Source organism: Crocuta crocuta, unplaced genomic scaffold, assembly GCF_008692635.1.
Source record: "Crocuta crocuta isolate KB4526 unplaced genomic scaffold, BGI_CrCroc_1.0 scaffold72, whole genome shotgun sequence".
Lineage (NCBI taxonomy): Eukaryota > Metazoa > Chordata > Mammalia > Carnivora > Hyaenidae > Crocuta > Crocuta crocuta.
The window spans coordinates 2,668,634-2,678,660 of NW_027529427.1; positions in this window are offsets into that span (position 1 = coordinate 2,668,634).

Consider the following 10,027-nt stretch of genomic DNA (forward strand, 5'->3'; position numbering starts at 1 on the left):
AACATATTTTCTTGACTTTCTCATCTTCCTTTAGTTCTTTGACCATTAGGTCTTTTTCAGGGATAGTTTTCGTTGATCTATTTTTTTTTTTTTGAATGGGCTATACTTTGCTGTGTCTTTATATGTATTGTGATTTTTTTTGGTTGAACATTGGACATTTGAATCTAATAATGTGATAACTCTGGAAATCAGATTCTCTCCCTTCCTCAGGGTCTGTTGTTATTGTTGTTGTTTGTTATTGTTTGTTTTTTTGATTGTTGTTAGCTTTCTCTGCACTGAGTATCAGCCTGAGGTATAAACCTAAAGTCTCCTCAGGTCTTTTCTGAGCATTTACCTGAGCATACATTGTCATTTTCCAGTTTTTCCCAAATATGTAGTTGTTGTTAAATGTGCTAGTTGTTAGGACCTGACTCCTGAAAGGGACAAAAAGCCAAAAATGAAGAGGGCAAGAAGGGCATTGGCCCTTTACGTCCCCTTGAAACAATTTCATCCATAGAGGGAGGACCTTGCAACAACTGGGGGAGCTGCACAAACAGCAGCCTCCTGCCCCTTGCTCTGTACCTCCGTGATCAGAAGTAGCAGTCAGCTATCAGAGCATAGATTGCTGCTATTTAGAAGACGCTGTCTTTTTTGCCTGGCCTGGCTCCCCTAAGTTGTGTGCAACCTGCTCCAGGAGCATGTGCACAGCTCCCTGTCATGTGGCTGGGGATAGGAAATGGATAGTTGCTACTGTGATAGTAGCTGAAATTGGCCAAAATTAACCATAATTTACCATCCAAGTCTTCCCCTGGAAGTTGCAGGCCTTCAACAGACTCCAAAACAGTTACATCAGACAGATTTTGCCAGCGCAGATGTTGTCTAGGAGAGGAGCCAGATTCCTGGTGCTTCCTACTCTACTATCTTCCCAGAATCCCTCCAATAATCTTCACTTTTTCAACATTAACGTTTGATTAACTTAAACTGAACACTCTAAATTCCATGAGCAATTTCACTTACAACTATAGCTCACTGAGTCTTTTTTTAAAAATTTTTAAATGTTTTATTTATTTCTGAGAGAGAGAGAGAGAGAGAGAAAGAGAGAGAGAGACAGTGTGAGCAGGGGAGGCTCAGAGAGAGAGGGAGACACAGAATCTGAAACAGGCTCTAGGCTCTGAGCTAGCTGTCAGCACAGAGCCCGACGTGGGGCTCGAACCTACGCACTGTGAGATCATGACCTGAGCCGAAGTCGGATGTTTAACTGACAGGGCCACCAAGCCCCACTGAGTCTTTTAGATTTTTTAAATTGTATATCTGAATCTAAAATATTCGTTTTTCACAAAAGACCCTGAATAGCCAAAGTAATATTGAAGAAGAAAACCAAAACGGGAGGCATCACCATCCCAGACTTTAGCCTTTACTACAAAGCTGTCATCATCAAGACAGTATGGTATTGGCAAAAAAACAGACACATATACCAATGGAATAGAATAGAGAACTCAGATTTGGACCCAAAAGTGTACAGCCAACTAATCTTTGACAAAGCAGGAAAGACTATCCAATGGAAAACAGACAGCCTCTTTAACAGATGGTGCTGGGAGAATTGGACAGCAACNCTGCACGTAAAGAAGGATTAGGAGGAACTTAACAGAGGACTATGGGTGAGAAGAAAGGGAAAAATAGTGGGGGAGAGGGAGAGAGGCAAAGCATGAGAGACTCTTGAATGCCTAGAACAAACTGAGGGCAGATGGGGTTGGGGGAGAGGAAGGGGGGATGAGGGGCATGGGGGAGGGCACTTGTGGGGATGAGCACTGGGTGTTATATGGAAACCAACTTGACAATAAACTATTAAAAAAAAAGAAAAAGAGAAGAAAAGTTGGAAACATTACAATTCCAGAAAAAAATAAAATATCCGGTTTTCTCTCTGGTGCTTAGATGCATGACTGGATAAGCATATTGACCCTAACAAGAAAAACTTCCTAAATACTTAAATAGTTTTTGTAAATCTAATAAATGCTTAGGCATAGTGAATCATAAGTTCCCTCAAACATTGTAATTCTGTTTATAGTCAACACCTTTTACATGCTTCAACTTAGAATAACTAATTGAAAATCAGTACACATTTTTTTAAATTTCAGATTTTTATTGTTATCACTTACAAATTATATTTTCTCCTCTGTTTCTTTCCATTTATTTCTTTATTTAGAAGTATAATAGATATACAACATTATTAGTTTCAGGTGTACAACATAGAATTCAATCTTTGTATACATGGTGGAATGATCACTTCAATAAATGTCGTTACCATCTGTTGCCATACAAAATGAATACAATATTATTGATTATATTCTTATGTTGTACATCATGTTCCCATGGCTTATTTTAAAACTGGAAGTTTGTACTTCTTGATCCCCTTCACCTATTTTCTTCTTCCCCTCAACCCTCCCCCCCTCCCCTGCCTCCCAGCCACCACCAATCTATTCTTTCTTACAATGAGTCTGGGTTCTGTTTTGTTTTTTAGATTCCACATATCAATTACACATTTTTAATAGGATAATGAGGCTAATCTTATAACACTGCTATGTTAAATTCTTTTAAGCATTACGAAGACTTAAAAAATTTTTTTAATGTTTTATTTATTTCTAGGAGACAGAGAGAGACAGCGTGAGCAGGGGAGGGTCAGAGAGAGAGGGAGTCACAGACTGAAACAGGCTCCAGGCTCTGAGCTGGCAGTCAGCACACAGCCCGACGCGGGGCTCGAACCCATGAACCGCGAGATCATGACCTAAGTGAAAGTCGGACGCTTAACCGACTAAGCCACCCAGGCGCCCCAGCATTATGAAGACTTTAAATAGCAAATATACATAGATTTTCCCAGTGATTTAGACTTATCTGAAACTTGGCATGAGTTTGATTTGCTGCATCACATTTGATTTGTATCAGTGAAGGTTTGTCCACAGAAGAAAAACCACTGTGAGTGACATGGACTGCGGAGCCGGTGAAGGATCTCTGGGTGTCTGTTGCCTCTGCATCTGTGGTGGGCCTGAAATCAGCACCGGTCAGTGGGGAAGAAATATTGGATGTGAAGTGGGGGAGAGCAAGGGCCAAGTGGAATCTGTATCTGTCCCTCACCACGCCCACCTGTAGTCTGGGCTGTCTGCAGAGGGACCTGCATACATGGAGTTAGAGCCTGAAGGGAGTTAGAGGGAAGAGATCTGCAGGACTGGCTGCTACCCACGTCCACAAAGTGAACCAGAAGAGCAGCAACGAGATGTAAAAGCTGCAGCAGCAGCTAGCACCCCAAGCTGACCTTTCCAGCATCGTGGCTGCTGCTTCGGTTCTGCCTTTCTACCTTTCCAACCTCTCACACATTTCTCCTGTGGCCAACTCTAACCGTGAGCCATCCAAAAAATATGGCTTCATCTTAGCTAAGCTGACATAGTACAAAGCCACCATACTGAATTCCAAACCCCCTTGGAGTGTAAGGACATCTCTCCACTTAAGGCAGCAGTCTTCCTATCTCACGTGGATGATGCATGACCATGATCTGTGATTACTGTCTCATGATGGCTAAAGTTGTCTATTTCCCAGAGAGCTGAGTTTGGGATGCCAGACCTAGGGCCCGCAAACGGCCCAGGTGAGTCTTCTTGACTTAAATGTTTTCAACGCCATTTATAAACTTAATATTTTTAAGTTTGTCTATGTTCATACTCTTCTGATGGTCTTAGACTTGCTTCCTGTCTTCTGTATCCAAATTGCACACTCACTGGAGTACATGGCAGCCTGGGATCCCCACTCAAGCTGCAGCTATTCTTGGTAATTCTTCCCTGTGGCCTAAGTGAATATTGATCCTTTCCTTTTTCTTGGCTGATTGGGTCACAATTGTAGAGATGTTTTAATGACATCCCATCTGCATATCCTATCGGGCTGGGCTCATGACCAGGAAATCATACTAAGGGCTCCAGGCAGGGGTTAGGATCCTGGAGAGCCCCTGGAGTGACCCCAGGGAGGGCACGGAGAGCAGAGGTGTGTGCACTGTGCATATCCAGGACCAGAATCTTCATCAGGGTCACCTAGGGAAAAGACTGAAGTCAGCAAGAACCACACACAGACCTTGCATTAAAAAGAGCAACAAGGCCCCCTGCGGGAAACTGGGTGTGAGTAGAAGGGCTTTGTGGACCAATGGTGTAACCAGGAGCTCAAGCTCTAGCTCAGTGCCTGGGGAACTCTGCCCTTGAGTCCTACTGAGCAGAGGCAAGATGCTTTTTGCCCCATCTGTCTGGGCTTTGGGTGCCACCTTGTGGTGAAATAGTGATTCTGTCTTCTGAGAGTCCCATGCCCTCACAGGAACACAATCTTTTGGCCCCAAGGCCATTAACTGTTAAAACACAAGGGCAGAGGTGTCAGTCATCTGACATTTCCCCAAAGCTTTTCTGTGTCTGTGGTGCAGGCTGGGTTTCAGTGAGTCCTAGGGATTTGGGGAAGCCCCTAAGTGAAGTCAACTGATAGGAGAGGAGGGATTTAGTCCCAAAGACTCCAGTCTGTAGTTGTTGAGGATTCTGTCTTTAATAAAATTTCAAAGAGTGTGCCAGAGTATTATGTGACCTTAAAAGCCCCTGTAATTTCCAGCCTATGTTAGCCCAGGCTGCAGATCAGTGGCTCTTACTTAGCTTTTTTGGGGTCAAGGGGTCTCCTCTTAGGATCTGAAGAAAGATGGGATCTTCCTTCAGAAAATGCACGAGCATACAATATTGTGAATAGAATTTTAGGGAGTTAGTGAACCCTTTGGGATCCAGGAATGCCTACAGTTCGAAAAACTTCTACTCTCGACTTCTACTTCTGTTAGTATTTCAAAGGCTTGATGCCCTCAAATGATGTGCTGTCCTTCAGAGATTAACAATATCCACATAAGGACGAGATATCCGGAGACAGAGAAAGAACATGGTAAAACTTCTTTTCACAAGAGAAGTAACATCATTAGCTTCAAGATGTATAAGAGGCTGCCTTGTGTTGAGAAACAGATGTTCCTTTTGTGAACATGTCTGAGAAAGACAAGTAATAGAAATAGGTGATTCACATAATGAGGTGAAAGGCATGCCACTTTCTAGAAGGGTTTCCTAAGGCAATTCTTTTTTTCCCCCCCTCTAATGTTTATTTAATTATTCTGAGGGAGTCCTGGGTGGCTTAGTTGGTTAAGTGTCCAATTTCAGCTCAGGTCATGATCTTGCAGTTCAGGATTCAAGCTCTGCATTGGGCTCTGTGCTGACAGCTCAGAGCTTGTAGCCTGCTTGGGATTCTGTCCCTCCCCTGCTCACACACTCTCTCAAAAATAAATAAACATTAAAAAATTAATTATTTTGAGGGAGAGAGATAGAGAGTGAACAGAGGAGGGGGCAGAGAGAAAGGGAGAGAGAGAATCCCAAGCAGGCTCCACACTGTCAGCGTGGATCCCCATTTGGGGCTCAAACTCATGAACCATGAAATTATAAACTGAGCTGAAACCAAGAGGGAGTTGCTTAACCTACTGAGCCTTCCAGACACCCTGGAGAAGAGGGTTTTAGAGTTGGCCGGAACTTTAGGTATCTGTTGTTCTGATCCTTTTATTCTCAGACAAGCAACATGAAGACCAGCGATATAAAATGTCATTCATTCATTCATTCATTCATTCATTCATTCATTCAAGGTTATCAGTCACTTCCAATGTGTCAAGAACTGGGCTTCGCATGAGGAATAAAAGAGGAAAAACACTGAGGATAATCTACTGGGATAAAGAGGTATATAGGCAAATGGCCATAATCCAATAAAATTAATTATTTTAATGGAGGCTATTCAAAAATCAGGGCAAGCTTAGCAAAAAAGCAATTACATCTGCTACAGTAAGATGACTTTATAGAGGAGGTAGCATTTGAGTCTGCAACTTGATGGATGCCTGGAGGTTTGCTAGGTGGCCTAGCTGTGTTTGTTCCAGCCCTTAGCAATGGCATCCAGGTTGGCCAATGCAATATGGTGCCAGGCCAAGTTGGGGGTGAGGCCTGAAATCCAGCCTGTGCTCCACTGGGAAGAAGAGGTGCCTTTTTCTATTTTGCACAAAGGCACAGTATGGGCCTCCACATCCTGAGATGCAAAGGCATAGAAATGTAGAAGAGCAGGGTGTGTCCTGAGAACTATTAGTTTTGCAAAGCATTGGCTCAGCATTGCTAGTGTAGAAGGAGAGTGAGAGGTGATGAGTCCTGACAGCCAAGAGCAGGACTGTTGGGAATGAGATCTGGGCATCTTCCTTCCAGACCATTGACTTTCGCAGCACCAAATTGCCTCTGATTAGACCGTGAGCTCTGGGCTGGGTACTGGTGAGCACACAGTGAGGAATATGTACAGGCCATGCCTCGGGGTTTGCAATCAGGGAAGAGTGCAAGACCTACAAAGAGTAGGAATTGTGAGGGGCCTCTGGGTGGCTCAGTTGGGTAAGACTTTGGCCTCAGGTCATGATCTCACGGTTTGTGGGTTCGAGCCCCATGTCAGGCTCTGTGCTGACAGCTTAGAGCCTGGAGCCTGCTTCAGATTTTTGTCTCCCTCTCTCCCTGACCCTCCCCTGCTCATACTGTTTCTCTCTAGGTCTCAAAAATAAACAAACATTAAAAAAAAAAAGGAACAGTGAAATGGGATAAGGAGCACAGGACACAAACTCAGCACCCAGAAGCACTTTGCCTCAGGCCACAGGCTAGGCCCTGAGCAGGATTCAAGGTCAGGGCTGTCTGACTTCAAAGACTTAAAAATGCCCACTCTTTAGCTCAGCAACCCCAGTTCTAGGAATCTATCCTAATAAATGAAGATGTGTTCAAAGGTATAAGGATGTTCTGTGAAAAATTTTTTATGACAACAAAACATTAAAAAAAGGACATAATCTAAATGTCCAACAATAAGAGATTGGGTAAGTGTATTGTATTAAAAATGATAGACTATCAGGACCCCTGGGTGGCTCAGTTGGTTGTGTGTCCAACTCTTGATTTCGGCTCAGGTCGTGATCTCAGGGTCATAGGATCAAATCCTGTGCTGGGCTCACACTGAGCATGGAGCCTGCTTGGGATTCTCTCTGTCTCCCTCTACCCCGCTCCTCTGCTTGTCTGCACTCTCTGTAATTTAAAAAAAAAATAAATAAATAAAATAGCTATTAAAATGATGTTTTAAAGCTATATTAATAGAGAAACAGGCTCAGTGCATTATTGAATGTAACGAGCAGATTAAACTACATATTGTGTAATATTGTTTTTATAAAGATGTTGAAGGGGGAGCCTGGGTGGCTTAGTCGGTTAAGCGTCCGACTTTCGCTTGGGTCATGATCTCACGGTTCGTGGGTTCGAGCCCCACGTCGGGCTGTGTGCTGACTGCCAGCTCAGAGCCTGGAGCCTATTTCAGAGTCTGTGTCTCCTTCTCTCTCTGACCCTCCCCTGCTCACGCTGTCTCTCTCTCTCTCTCTCTCCTACATGCTGTCTCTCTCTCTCTCTCTCCTAGAAAAAAAAAAGATATTGAGGGATTTATACTGGTAGGGCATAGTAGTGATTAACTTAAAGATACGTGGGGTGCCTGGGTGGCTCAGTCAGTTAAGTGTCCGACTTCGGCTCAGGTTATGATCTCGCGGTTTGTGGTTTTGAGCCCCGCGTTGGGCTCTGTGCTGACAGCTCAGAGCCTGGAGCCTACTTCAGATTCTGTGTCTCCCTCTCTCTCTGACCCTCCGCTGTTCACACTGTCTCTCCCTCTCAGAAATAAATAAAAAAATTTAAAAAAGATACATGATGATGAATGACTTTTATGTATTTTTTGCTAACCTGAATCTTCCAAGTTTTTCCTAAAATGAATAGGTCTTACTTATGTAACAACAACAAAGTTATAACAGGGTATTTTACAAAGAGTTCCAATATCTTCCCTGGTAAGATGGGGGTATCTGTTAGGATTAAATAAGATAAGGCATTTAAACATTCAGCACAGGGCTTGGCATATAGTTAAGCATCATTAAATGTTAATCACTATGGCATTAACTACCACTGCTACTCTAATTACTAATCCTGTTATTGCAACTGAACTACCCCCACACCATGGCTATCACTACAACTACTGTTACTGGCTCTGATTCAGGGCCTGGACTTGAAAGAACTGGCTGGAGCTGTGATTTTGGTTTCCAGGACACAGTCCAAGTAAGAGGCTTTGCGTCAGCAACAAATTTTGGATGGGAGGCAGAGTTAGAGATTAGAAAATGAAGTGGAGACTCAGTTCTCAGGCCAGTTGCTGGCCTTGCTAATGTCAAATTCAGTCCCAGAGCGTTGGGTTGGAGCTGTAGATGCCAGGTGAAAGCCTGGGAGTGGGAGAGGGGGCTTCAAAGGCTGGGGGCTCCTTGGAGAGCCCCACTAAGCCTATGATTGGCATGAAGGCCCAGTCAGTCTTTGCCTTTGTCCACACAGCCTGAACGCACACCAACTGAGAATTCTGCTTTCTCTTGAGACTACCTTGGTGGAGGTCTTGCCTACCAGAACACATCCCCCTTGACCCTTTGTACCACTTTCCCCAAGCTGTTACCCAGCTTAGGGGTTCTGTTTCCAAAGCCAGACCTTATCCAATCTTATCACTGCTTCCCAAGTCTGCAGCAGTTGGTGGTGATCTCTGGACCATATTCCTCTTCCAAAATTGTCTCCTGCTATGACATATCGGGCTGCCCCACAGCATCTGAGCCTATGCTAGCTGAATCCAACCCCTTCTGGCTGCTTAATTGATTTGTTAGCAGTAGGATTCCTATAACTTTAATGCCCCAGTGATAATGATTATGCATTCTTTGTCTTTGATGCATTTTCTGAGAACACATGCAGTGTGGCAGGATGCAGAGACATCTGAAAAGAGCTTGATTTTTTTCTTGTTTGTCTTAAAGAAGCTGACATTTATTTTGAAGTGTAATGTATGTGCAATAAAACACATAGCTATTAAGTGTACAGTCTGATGAATCTTGACAATTACATACACACACATTAAACCATTTTAATCAAGTTATGGAATATTTCCATCACCCTGGGAAGTTCCTGTGTGCCCATTTCCAACATGCCTCCCCCATCCCACCAAATACAACTATCGTTCTAATTTTTATCACCATAGTTAGTTTTGCTGGTTCTGGAATTTCATGTACACAGAATTGTTATTTTTGTCTAACTTCTTTTTTTTTAATATATATTTTTTAGTTTTTTAATTTACTGAGAGAGAGAGCAAGAGAGCAAGTGAGCAGGGGAGGGGCAGAGAGAGAGGGAGAATGAGAATCTCAAGCAGGCTCTTCACTATCAGCACAGAGCCTGATGCAGGGTTCCAACTCATGAATTGTGAGATCATGACCTGAGCTGAAACCAAGAGTCGGACGGACGCTTAATTTACTGAGCCACCCAGGTGCACTTTGTCTGACTTCTTTTGCCCAACCTCATGGCAACATCTCAAGGATGTTTGAGATTCATCCATGTTGCTGCCTGTACCCATAATTCCTTTTCGTTGTTAAGTGTATTCTGCCACGTGAATATACAACAATTTGTTTATCCATTCACTTGTTGGTGGAAATGTGGGTTGTTTCCAGTTTTTGACCAATCATGTCAAAGCTCCTGTGAACATTCTTATCAAAGTGCTTTGGACATAGGTTATTATTTTTCTTAAATAAATACCTTGGAGTAGAATTGCTTGGCCATAGGGTAGGTGTATAGTTAGCCTTCTAAGAAACTCCCAAAGAATTTGCCGAAGTAATTGTAACATTTCGGATGTGCACTAGTGATTAATGAGCCTTCCAGTTCTTCTACACCTTTGCTAGGATTTGTGGTTGTCAGCTTTTAAAATTGTAGCGAGGTGTATTTATTTAAAACTAGCCATGTGTTTTTATTTATTTTTAACCATGTGTTTACAATTTTTTTAATGTTTATTCATTTTAGAGAGGGAGAGAGAGAGAGTGTGTGAGCAGGGGAGGGGCAGAGAGAGATACACACACACACACACACACACACACACACACACACACACAGAACCTGAAGCAGGCTCC